General features: G+C 36.4%; 1 protein-coding gene across 16 annotated transcripts in view; it reads left to right on the top strand.

Annotated features, from left to right (window-relative positions):
* SOX6 (SRY-box transcription factor 6) overlaps nucleotides 1–12046 on the top strand; it is a 386297-nt gene that overhangs the window by 53099 nt on the left and 321152 nt on the right. For all 16 annotated transcript variants that reach the window (XM_064513069.1, XM_026104417.2, XM_064513071.1 and 13 more), the window contains one exon: nucleotides 4218–4288. The gene's annotated coding sequence lies outside the window, so the exon portion shown is untranslated. The remainder of the gene's footprint in view (nucleotides 1–4217; nucleotides 4289–12046) is intronic.

Below are 12046 nucleotides of genomic sequence, written 5' to 3'. Positions count from 1 at the left end.
ACAATGATAGGCCACATTCTTAAATGATATAACATGATGTCATGCTTTTCACTAAATAACTGCTTCCATTTTTCACTCGCGGGCTTCCTTCATGCTCACTGATGACTGTGCAGAGAAAATACTGACTACCTGTAGAGGCTGTATCTTAGAAGAATCAATCTTTTAATGAAAGCTTTTATAAAATGAGTATTTTTTTCTGCTTTCCACAAGTGGTGAAATCTTATGTTGTGCAAACTAAAATCTCTTGAAATTATTAGAGCTGACAGTGTTTGGGAGAAAAGAGGAGTATTTTATAAGTGACCATATAAATAAATACATTCTGCTATTTATGGCAGTTTCTTTGGTTCATAACAGTTAAGGCATACGTGATCCTGCAGTCATTTACTGATGGACGTAATCTGTTACATGGCCAGGATTCTCTTTGTGTCAGTACACTTTTGCAAGACAAAGCCCTCTTTTTGAAAAGTCAGTTGTTTTGAAGGATTCTGTGAAATTGTTAGATGATTTTGTGTTGTTCTTTCTCAAGTCAAGGAGAGATGGTTAAGATTAATAATACTGCTTTCAAGTTAGGCCAGTTGCTTTTTGGTGTTTGCTGAAATGACCTTGGTCTTTGTTTGTCTTACATGACACCCCACGCACCATGAAAAGCTGCTATTATATTTGCTTTTTAGCAAAACATTTTCATTTAAAACATTTTCATTTAAAATGTACTCATTTTTCTGGCTTTATAGACTGGGATTTTCAAAAGCAAACAAGGAGATATTTAGCCTTTACTAATTTTCACTGAAAGCTGTTTGCCTCAATTTGTATGTCCTTTTGAAAATCCTGTCTTGAACGCCTGTCCTTCTGAAAATCTCTCTTAGTGTTTTTTTCTTTTCATGGTGTACTAATGATAGTGTATGTTACTTGATTTTTTTTTTCCACTTTCCAAGTCTTGGGAGTTCCTGGTGTGCTCCCTATGGGTGTTTTCAACAGCGAGTGTCATGGAAGTACAGCCAGTAAGTTCATTTACTTCTGGTAGGTTGCATCTGCTCTTGTCTCACTTCCCCTGCATTGCAGCCCTGCTTCAGCCTGTAGCCTGGAGTGTCCGTCATTGCCGCAGCACTGGAATTGCTGGTACACAGGTCTAGGCCTTTACACCATGCCTGTCTTCTGCTGCTGGAAGTTTAGGCATTTTAACAACACGGTAGAACAGAGAGGCAACTGTAGTACAGTGAGAAGAAAACATAACCTCTTTGGTCTAGTTCATGCTATGCCATGATTTAAGTATGCAACACCTTTTGGGGAAGGCACCTGAAATCAAAGTGCAGATTGTTTTTACAGCTTCACTTTTCTCCTTTCATAGTGGGACTGGGAGAGCCAGTCTTTGATAAGCACGCTAGAAGCTTTCCAAACGAGCATCTAAAATACCTCAGAAATTGGTTTTGAGTGTGTTCTGACTGTAAAATATCTAAGTTACTGGTGGGGCTTGGACCAGTCAAATCAACAAAATAAAGAAAACTTCACCTCTTGTATATGTTTGTGCAACAGCTATTTGTCTGTGTAGCCACCTGGAGTTGAACTTGAGACATCTAAAGTGAAAGCATAAATGGTTTAAGCTATCAGAACAAAAACTAGACTCCTGAAAGGGTGAGGTCTTGCTTCTCCACATCAGTGGGAGTTGCCCCCACCAACTGCCTTTAAAGGATGCAAGTCTCTCATTGATCAAAGGGACAGGTATAAAAATCTACATGGCATAATGACTGACCTTTATAGAATTGTTCTTTTTTCTTTTTTATAACCTTTTTAAAATATAATTTTACTATTTTACTTTTATAATTTGTATAAGAAAAACTTGATAGAAATTTTGTATTAAACTTGTCATGTTAGTGTTTGATGATGAAGAGAGGGTTTTTTCATGGAAAAGAAATTTTTTTTAGGCAAAAATTTACTTGCAAAACTAAAAAAAGTTTTGCAAGGCTCATTCATATATAATATGGAACAATATAGGACTACATATATAATAAAAGAAAGATACAGTTGGCAACTACTTCATTTAATTATATCATGAGGGTTTTTTTAGTGTTAGCTATGTTGTCTGTCTTTGGAGCCAGCAACTGGGAAAGTGCAAGGGAAAGTGAATCAAGCTGGTGAGAAAGGGTATCATTTTCTTCCATATAAACCCCAGGAACTTCATATTTGAATTTTCACTATGAATAATGATTTCTGGTAGGTTGGAGCATTTTCACCATTTTACTTGCACTCTGGTTGTGTCAGCAGGCTACTGCTGTTGCTACTGAGTTGCTACTGAGCATTTAGTTGCTTTCCTTTGACTGCACTGTATATAATGCTCTATTTTATTAAATTAACCGAGGAAGCATGAAGCTAAGGGACAAGTCATTTTTTGATTATTTTGTATGATGTACTAAATAGAACAGCCTCATCATTTTGAATAGGATGGGCTGGCTTTTGGGGTTCTCTCTCTTTTTTTCCCCTTCACCCTACTCAGCTGCCTAACAGGGAAGGCAACAGCTCGCTCCCAGTCCTGAGGTGCTTTCTGAACAAGCAGCCTTAATTTGCTTGGGATCACTGGGCATGGTTAGCCCTGTTCTGTCTTCTCACCTGCCTTGCTGCCCTTACCATCGAGGTTTCACATACATACTCTTGTGCAGGTTTTTTGTCTAACTAAACCTTTTCCCAGTAGATTAAATATTAGCAGAATGTTATGGCTAAATTTCAAATTTTGCATATTTAACCTTTACCCCTAAGTGCTTGCCCAGCATAAAGGTTTGGTGCTTTGTTCCTAAATCCTCTCCATGAGGTGGTGTTCTTTAAAGTGTATTTATACTCTTTCAGATTAATTAACTGTGACCTTATGAACCACTGTCCTTGTTTAATTGGTGGCTCCAAAGCACACTAATGGCATAAATCAGCTGATAATGAGATTCAGACTTGCTTTTAAAATATATAATAACACTGCATTGATACAGCAAATGAGATTTGTTGACTTTTTATTGGTATTACAGGAGAGAAGACACAATTAAATGTGTACTTTCAGGATGGGGGAGGGCTTGGTTGGAATGAATAATATGCACTTCAGGGTGGGTGTATGAAATAAGGAGGATATTCTGCATCAAGATAAGTTTGGTATTCTCTCCTTGTCTCTAGGCAATGTGCAGTACTGGCTGGTGCACTTTAGGATACAGCAATGTTGTGGGAAGGTGTTTCTTAAAGATTACTGGAGGCTAACAAAAATGATGATTTCATATTAAATATAGTTACATGTTTTTAAACTATGCTTACACCCACTGTTTTATGAACTGCAAATTAATCAGATAGCTCCCAGAGAACAAAAAGGTTTTGACCTAAACTAGCTGCCCAGCCTCCATGACTATTTTCAGTTTAATGTTACCCATATCCATCCTCACATTTTGGAAGGAAAACAAGGACTATGCAACAAAGTTTCTTTGTTTTCATAAGAACTAAAAATGTGCTGTATGTAGACCAAACAATAAAAATAAACTTCTGAACTACCTTCTAATGCATGGGGGTTCTGGAGAGAGGAAACCATGGATATTTAGAGGCATAAAGTGAGTCATTGTGCTAGTTAAAGAATTTTATAAGGCAAGCTCTGTGGGTTTGAGTTGCATCTGTTACCTTTCCAGCTAGAACTGAGGGGTGTGCAGCAAAAAGAATGTTGGATTTAATCATGCCGTATAGTGAACGCATTGTACTTAGACTAAGCTTCTAATCGGGATCTAGACCATACGAGAACAAAATTGTTAGTCCGTCTTTCTGTATGAATTTCGCCGTAGATGGGTTCCAGTTAAGCACACCTAAACAGTGTTATTTTAAACCAGTTAAGCTGCAAAATACTGTTAACAAAATACTTTTAAAAAGGAATGAATATTCCATAGCATTTAAACCAAACCAAACCTCGTAGCTGTTTTCCTTATTAAAAGATAACAGTGCTTGTATTTATGACAGTTCTTAGAAGCCGTAATGGACTGGGTTGCTATGGTGTGAGATGCAGAACAATGAAATAATTGTTTCTCCTGGTATTGGCTTCCTGGAAACAAATTCTGTGTAAATTACTTGGCTGAAATAGTGACAACAGTGCTGTTTGTGGTTTTATTTAGTTCATAGTTAGAAATCACAACTATTTATAATAATAAAAAAGTAAAATTTATCAGTTCTATGCTTTTTCTTCAACTTCTTTTTTTCTTCTACATTTTCAGGTCAGTTTCATGAATTCAAAAGCAACTTACCAGTGATTTCTGGGAGCTGGGGCTGATTTTCTTGTGTATTTGTAAGTATTTGTTGATTAATCTTCCTATTAGGTACTTCTTTGTAAAACTGTTTTAACATGAAAGATAGAAACTATTCTAAAATGCCATTATAATACAATATTTTTAGAATATTCTCTTAAGAAATGTACCTAACTACTTAGAAACATTTTTTTTTTGTTCTAAACGTATGCTTTAGTTATTCAGGGGGATATAGTTACTCAAATTAGCAGTGAATACCTCTGTTATTTCAGGCTTTCCTTTGGTTTTCCTAATAATGAGAGAATAGTGCTACAATCCTGTAGCACATCAAATAATGACTCTGTTGTTGATAGCACTGCATCTTGCTGTTGTAACAAAATTTGTTTCTAGACATGATTTGGGGCTGTGATTCAAGACTGACAGGACTGTTAGAGGAAATGCTACTTGCGTTTATTGAGGAAATGCTAAGACGACCACTGTTTGCTGAACTGGGAACGTATTTATATTTATCCTGGAGAAAGCTGACCTTTATGGTTGCAGCAAAATGACTGAGACTCTAGTCATTTAGGCCATGACTGAAGAATATACTTCAGCATATGCCCAAGTCCAGATAAAGCAATGGGACCAGGCCTGTGCATAAGTGCTTTGGGAAAGGGAGCGTTAGAGAAGAGGGTCTGTGAAGAAGAGACTCATTCATGCAATGAGTAGAAAGCTTTCAGCATTGCTGTTTTGGATAGTCTTCAGCTTTATTCAAATATAATAAGGAAAATCTATTGGGCTTAGGCTTGGCATGGTATAAATTATTGCAATACCTTCTGTATGATGTAGTATAAATGAAACCAATCTATACAGCCTGCTCTCTTAAGTCACAAATACAGTTTACGAATAATTATTTATTCAATCATTTTTGGAAAAAAAGTTCACAAAACTACATTCATCAGGGAAAAATATGGCTGTTTCTCCTCTCCGCATGGAAATGTGTTCAATTTGTACTAACCCTTCCTCTTTCCAAATGTTTAATTGCATATGTGGCTTTACTATTACATTTGCAATTTCCTTCCTTTACAGGTCAGTAGGCATTTGTTTCTTTTTAATAAATGTTATCAGTCATATTTATAGAAAAGACTGCTAACAAATAATTTTAAACAACACTATATAAGCTAACAAATAATTTTAAAGAAACATTACCTTTGAAAAATACTTTTCAGATGGCAATGTAAAGTTATAGGGTGACTGCTGAACTGACAGTGAGGAATTTGTTGTAACATTTTCTAGCTTTACCACTGCACTGTTTTCTGAAGCAATCGCTTAGGCTTTCTATGCCTCAGTTTTCTGATCTATAGATGGTAATAGTGATTTTAAGACCTTAAAAAATTCTTCAGTAATTGTATTATGGACTCCTGATCTGAGTCTTGTCTAGGCTGACAGTGACAGAAAGCTGTGGTAAACAAATATTGACATATAGTATACTTTGAAAACAGTGTTCGTGTTTAGGTCAATCAAATAGGTATATTATAAAGTACTTCAATGAGAAGTGTCAGCTGTTGTTATCACATAGCTGTACTTAGGCTTTTGCAGAATAAGTTGTTTTTACAGTTAAGATGCTTTACAGTATTGTGGCCATGAGAACTGGAACATGGTTCAGCAGTCTTATAAAAGAAACCACGTAAGTGATTATACACAATGACTGTACAAAATGAACTGCAGTCTAGTCTCTTATAGATATTCTCTGCAAATCAGAGGTCAGTCATACTGACACAAATTTCCGGAGAAGCTAACACTAGTGCTGACTGTCCTTGTTCTTTGAATGGAGGACTTCCTTTAATATTTTGCATTATAAATCTAGGAACAAATTCAAACCCTAAACTCAAAGAAACTGAAAATTTAAAAGTAGGATATACAACTAACCTGATACAGTCCAGTGTCTCCTCAGATACTGAAAATAGGACTGAAGTATATATTCTATATTAATATAAGTTTAGATATTCTTCATTCATCCCCATTTTACCTCTCTGAACTTGCACATATTCTGAAGGTAATATACATCAGTTCACCTGATACAGACTCTTAGTGTGCAGTAACAGTAATGTGTATAGTGCCATAAATTTTCACTGTGCACTATAGACTAATAGGGCAGGTTGTTTACCTCAAGTATTTTACAAATTAAAGGCTTGATTTCTGCAAATACTTATTCATGTGAGGTGCCTATGGAGGCTGATCAGAGCAGTAGCAGGACCTGAGGCTGAACAAATAGGCCGTAAGCAAATGCTACCACATACGATGGAAACTTTGGGGGTTGTTGTGGAAGACAAAAGTTTTGCATCTGGGAGGAGTTTTGAAAAGATTCAATTCTAGGTGGTATTTAAAAATGCTTGTGAGATGTATATACCTATGCTGTAATATTTGGGCATGTTTTTATAGCACGTTTGTTTGATCTATACTCCAAAGGGAAGGAGTGTAGCTCAACACTAGGGAGATTCATCTTTGTAGCTGTACATATTTTCATACAGGAATACAGCAAGATCAGCTAAATGCTTCTATAGGTCTATACCAAAGCTATTTCAACCAGGGGCTATAATAACTTCTTCCCCAAATTTTTGAAAGTTTTGTCATAAATGCATTCTGCTGTAACATGTAATTACTTGGATCATCCAGTTCAGACAACTTTGGGTTTTTTTTGTCATAGTTGGCTAGTTTTGTTCAGGAGAAAACAGGATTGATGATTCATACAAAAGTAAATTGCATGGAAAATGTGACATTTGTGCTTTTGTGTAATGCCCACAAAGTAATTGTCTTAACTGAAGGTTACTTTTTTCAAGAATATGGTCTTAACGTGGTTTAATTCACTTAATTGTTCTTCTCAAGTAGGTTTGTCCAGTAGTAAACTTCAATAGTTATTTAAAGTTAGAAAAGGTAAAATAGATGCCCTCTAATAACACTGTATATAAAATAAATTTTGTGTGTATGTTAGCAATTATGTATACCTTTTTACTAACGGCTCAGTTTCTGTGTAAATGTTTTACTGTAACTTGAGTGTGAAGTGAAAACACTGATGGAGGAAAAAAGTCTAAAATGAATGGTGGTAAAGCCCATGAAACTTCAATGTTTTGCTAGAATAGCTCTTCAGTGAAAAGCCTGCCTTGAAAATATGCTGAAAATAATATAATTGGAGTTGAGACTAAAATCAAATTGCTTTAAAAACAAATAGCAGGGTTTTCTTCAAAGAAGGTTTGAAAATATAAATAGAAACACTGAAGACATGCACACGCACACATGCCTGAGTGCACACACACACGCATATAATGCGGCAAAACTCATAGTGTAGATAGGTAAACGTTATCTTTTCAAAAACTTCAGAAATGCAGACAGCATATCATCAGAGACTATATTTTGCTTCGAACTCAGTATTTGACTTGTTTCCTGAAACATACTTTTAATGCAATTTTTATGCTTGCTTGGTTTAGTTTGGAGTGGTTCTATTTAAAACTTAGGGATTGCTTTTATTTACAACATGGAGCATCTGACCAAATAGGTTTGTGTTTTGTATCTGTTGCAGCTTATTTAAAAAGAGAAAACTATTAAATTGTGAATATTTACATGATAAAGTCAAAGAAGGAACAGCTTATTTGGAGCGAGTGAAGGATTTTGTGCTTTGGCACTGTTTAGCTTCACAGGTGTAATTGATAGCCTCTGATGTTCTGCTGAATTACAGTTAATTTCTTTGGGAAAATACAGTGTCTATATTTTCTGGATAAACAATAAGCTGAGCTCAGCTGCTAAAAAGTAAATTTCCAGTTTCATTTTCCTCTTCTTAAGATATAATTGTTCATCAGCATTTTGGACAAGGAGGTATTTATCAGGTTATCAGTTACCTCTCTGCGTAAAGAACAGATTCTTTTGAAATTCCTATTGAGAAAGCTAAGTGGTGCCTTACCAGCAGTTCTGTTTGCTGCAGCGTCTGTAGCTTTTTTAGGCAGGGATGTGCCGGAGGTACCAGAGGACTTTATGATCTTCTGCATACTTCCCTGCTAGCATTTGTGACGTATCCATGTGAAATAATTTGGTCACACCATGAAGCAGCCACCCAGCAGGCTGAGGCTCTGTTTTCCCTGTATTATTTTATAAATGGTGAATATAAAGTCTGCCTCTAGAGGAACATTATCTTACTATTTTTATGCAATGCTTGCATTACAGTAGCATGCAAATTGTCTAATAAGAATCAAAGTTCCACTGTATTATATGAGATATAAATAAATACAAAAGCAAGGCACCTGTCTTGAAGAGTTTCTCATTTGAGAAAGCTTCTATTTAAAATACACATACACATCTTAGATACACTTAAGAGAGAAGCAATCAAGTAAAAATCAAATGGAGAGCAGAAGGACATTTCTTTCTCCTGCAGTAGTGCCCGGTGCATAGATGCTCAAGCGCATTTGCTGGTGTGGGTCCAATAGGAGCACAGCTGCATCTGCCCAGCGCTGCACAAGGCTGGCTCGTACGCTCCACTGCACAGTGGAGTTGTACCTGAAGAGAGGCAGGTATGGGGAAAAGGACTGCAGGAAGGAGAGAAAGATGTCTGGAACGCTCATCTGTTCAGAGCAGGACAGAGGAAGTACGATCAGAACTACAGAAAGCTTTGTTTGTTTGTTTTTCAGTGTCTGAAGTTCTCTTCCTTAGCTGCTTCCAGCTGGGTTTTCTGATGGACTCCCCTGTGTGAATATTTTCTAAAGCCATGTGGTTGTGGGAGGTCATTTAGGGACTCCTAGTTCTGTTAGTAGAAGGAGTGTCTGTTGCATGATGCTGGCACAGAATATTGTCCCTATCTGAGTTCCCATTTACCTTCTGAGTACAGCAGACGTTATTTTGGCTGCTTCTCTGTTGACTGTACAGACTGTTTCTTGGTAGTAAGTAAACAAATGAATAGATACACAGTAGGCACATGTTATGGAAACAATATGCATTGTGTTCGTTTTACCCATGTTGTCTTACAATAAGCGAATAGTGCACTTTAACTGCTTTTAGGATTTTGTTTTTTAACATTGCACAGATATTTTCTTCAGTTCCTTAGAAACAGTGAAATATATGTCATAAGACAAAATATACAAAATAACAATTAGCATTCATATAAACCCAAAGGGTTTCATGCATTCATATTCTTTAGCCACACTAAAATGAGGACATCACTGAGTAGGGGAGCACCATCCAAACAGCTTCTGACACGTTGTACAAAGACAGAGGACATGTATGTTGTCTTTGTTTACTTTTTGATGAGGTTTAGTCATTTAATGAAGCTGCTGCTAGAAATGTTCTTTCAAAGGATTGTCGTGCTCTGGATGTGAGGACCTCTTTGCTCTGTCACTGCTCATGTGTGTGCTGCACTAGATCCATCTGCTGTCTAAAAAAAATCTTTACAAAAGCACTAAGAAAAAACCAAAATGCTCATCCAAACAATTCTATTTTTGCAAGAATGAAGTGTGCTGTTCATGTTGCATGCAATGCTTGGGATATGGGAAGGTACTAGGAAATATTTGTGCTAAGCAGCTGAAATAAGAACATGGAAGAAGAGTGTTTATGTGAGTCCATACCTGCAGAGTCCTATAGATTTTCTGCAAGTGATTGGCATTTTCAAAGGCAAAATATTTTTAGAGACAAAATGCTTGTTCATCACAAAGCCTTAGGTCACTTCACAGCCGCAATGCATGATCTTAGAAAAGCCGTGAGGAAATTTTTAGTAGTAGATTATGTAAAGTATTTTGTATTTTACAGTATGGATGGACAATGCCAACAGTTCGTGTGAGCATTAAGTTTTCAAATCAGGTTATTTAAGAGGGCAAGGGTTATAAACTGTCCACAGACAGCTACATTCTCTCTCCCTTCCCAATGCACATATACCAATGGCTGCTTGATTCATTTATTGACATAAAACAGAATTGCTTAGGACTAACCACTCATTCATCATAATCACAGTTACAAGAGAGGCTGGAGTAAGAGGTTAACTGCTTGCTAGATGTCTCAAGATCTTTGGTATATACCAAAGCCTGACTTAATAGAAATCTGATAATGGTCTGTTGAAGGTAAAACAGAAGTGTTAATAGCTAAATAAAAAAATTTGATGAAGGCTATACTGTAAAACTCTCACATTTCTAAACTTAATTGAAAAGGACTGATCAAAGTGCAAGACCCATTAAAATTGTTACTTTAAGATCGTAAAGATAAGATAGAGCACAAAGGGCAACTTTAAAAATCAGTGCATATTTTTTTAAATTCATTTTCCATGACAGAGGTTTGCATCTTGGCAGCACTTACGTTAGTACTGAATATATAAATAAAGTGAAAAATGTTCATTTTTACTTCTAGTAGTTTGAGTTCATTCACAGTGGAGATGAACTGGTGTTTGGGGTATCTACATTAACAAGACATTCAACAAAATCAGTTTGAACTAACGGGGAGCAGCTTGCTGTTCGTAATGTGTGTGTGATAGATTCGGTATTGTGCAACATAAAATATTAAACGACTACTCTTAATTGTGTAAATACCATATTATCTTTATGGGTTTTTAAGAGATTAATATATAATCCTGGCTCTGAAAGTTAGTCTGAAGGATGCTCCCTGCAGGAGCTAAAAACCCCAGGGAGTAATTAATCCAATTCCCCTATGGGGAAACAAAGCAGGTTACATACGTTTGTGAAGTTTCACCTCTCACTTGTATCTTCTCTGGTGAAACAGTTCACAGAATGTGAGGTGTTATTCAGTCTTCTTCTTTTCAGTATAAAAATAAAAGTTTGATATGGAAAGGGAGATGTTTTCCATCTGGAAATTGGCAGGAGTGAAAGTCTGACCGAGGAACGTGGTTGGGGAGAGTCCCTGAAGCAGGGCACTGGAGGGGAGATAGATGGATGGCTAACTAGTAAGCTAGATGTGTATATGGAATTCTTACTGTTTTAGTATCTATTTTCTGAAATGCTTTGTATCAGATATTTAGTATTTTTCTTTTGGAGAACTGTCAGGTCAGTGATTAACCCCATCATTTCCCCAACAGCACTGGACTGCAGTCAGCTCTGTTGAAAATATGAGAGTGAAGTGCAGGAACCTGAAGCCTAAATGCTTAGCATGGTGGGACTCAAGTATAAATTTCACTCCAAGAGAAATCATGGCCAATTGTCTAAAACTTGAGAGGTGCTCCTGTGGCAATCGCAGGGGATCAGAGATGTGGTTAACTTTGGGCGTGGGCTAACTCTCCTTGATCCTATTTCAGCAAATTAGGCTTATGAGCATTGCGTCAGGTTCATGATTATCCCGTCCCTCAGTGGAGAGTAGGCAGCTCTTTACATTTCAGAGACATGTGAAAATGTACCAGAATGCACCTGGTTTATTAAACGGTTCCGGGAAGTTCACCGAACTCACTTCTATTTCTGCTGTATTTTTGAGATATTATTTAGAATTGAATACCCTATCTCAATAGAACATGCACTATTGATTTATTTAAAGATATAATATATTCTGATTTCTGTCTTTAAGGGTTGTTTATACTATTGACATATTATTTCATTGCTCCATTTTTACCAAGTGATTACAGTTTGTATAAAATCCAGAAATGAAAATAAAAAGCTGAAACTGTTCTTTCTAAGATACAATACTCTGCATTTGTCAACACCAGGTTTCATGTCACTTTGCTGCTGCTTAACCCAGTGTTGTGTAAGAGCAGTTAGAAAGTCTTAATTTTATGGAACATTTCCTCCTCCAAATCATGATGCTGATTTTAATATAAATTTTTGAAAAGCAACTTCACCCACAACTAT

Source organism: Dromaius novaehollandiae, chromosome 5 (assembly GCF_036370855.1).
Source record: "Dromaius novaehollandiae isolate bDroNov1 chromosome 5, bDroNov1.hap1, whole genome shotgun sequence".
NCBI classification, from domain to species: domain Eukaryota; kingdom Metazoa; phylum Chordata; class Aves; order Casuariiformes; family Dromaiidae; genus Dromaius; species Dromaius novaehollandiae.
This window is presented reverse-complemented; position numbering and strand designations above follow the sequence as displayed.